This window comes from Lipotes vexillifer, unplaced genomic scaffold, assembly GCF_000442215.2.
Source record: "Lipotes vexillifer unplaced genomic scaffold, Lipotes_vexillifer_v1.1 scaffold14, whole genome shotgun sequence".
Taxonomy (NCBI): Eukaryota; Metazoa; Chordata; class Mammalia; order Artiodactyla; family Lipotidae; genus Lipotes; species Lipotes vexillifer.
Window position 1 is genome coordinate 544,090 of NW_006775372.1, and position 1,244 is coordinate 545,333.

Below are 1,244 nucleotides of genomic sequence, written 5' to 3' on the forward strand. Positions count from 1 at the left end.
CGTCCGGAGCCTGTGCTCCGCAATGGGAGAGGCCACAACAGTGAGAGACCCGCGTAACGAAAAAAAAAAAAAAAAAAAAAAAAAAAAAGGTAAGATAGAGATGGATAGATGATAGGTTAGATAGATATTGATAGATAGATATAAAATTTATATTTATAAATATATAATATACATTTATTTATATTTCCATATTTCCATACATACAAACATAAATAGTATATATTTACCATCTACCATATATATTTTACACACACACACTTTCTTAGCCCTACATCATATAGTGTGTGTGTGCATGTGTGTGTGTTTGAGTATCTCCTTAAAATCTAGTAAAAATATTTTCTAAGGCCGGAAGCAGAAGCTGGCCTCCAAAAGACATATCAATCCAACTGGATTGAGGAAAAGTGACCTCGGTACTATCACTTTTTTACATTTGCAAGTAATGGCTTTTCTGTTGCTGGGACAATAATGTGCTTATGAGGACTTTACCCCATTGGGTGTCGACTTACGTCTAAGCTGGTGCTGTCTGTCTTTCACAGAGGCATATGGCGACATTATCAAGACCTCTAGTGCCCACACGATGCTCACATGAAAAGACCAAACTCACGTCCCAACAATCTTCTTTTGTCTTAGGACTGCCGGTTTAAATGACGCTGAAATGAATGATATAGATTGTGTTTATCTAAAGATCATTCATCAACTAGTCCAAGAAAAGTAAAGATTTATGTTCAAGTATTGGATAGAGCATTTGTAAGAGTAAATCTGAAAAAGTATATAATTGGTGTGTTTCAAAAGAAAAGGATGAATCAACTATACCCCAATAAAAGTGAAAAAAATGTTTCTATGCCCTATAGACATTTTTGCCCACCAACAGTTGAGTGTTTATATATATATATATATACTGCATACATGTATGTAATATATATAATATTATATACCACATCTTTATATATAGGATATATTATATATGCACATAATATATATTATATGTATTTTTGTATTAGATATATAGTATTTTTGTATTATATATATAGCCATCACAGATAATAAAATTATATATATATATTTTTAATAGCCAGTATAATACTAGAATATATACACCTATATATGTGCATATATACATATCTTTTATAATGTCTCACAAAATAGTCTCTTGATGAAAGAAGTGAAGGTGTGTATATAAATTATAAGTGTATCGTATATATTATACTTACTACTACACATGGATATATATTAAGACTTCCTGC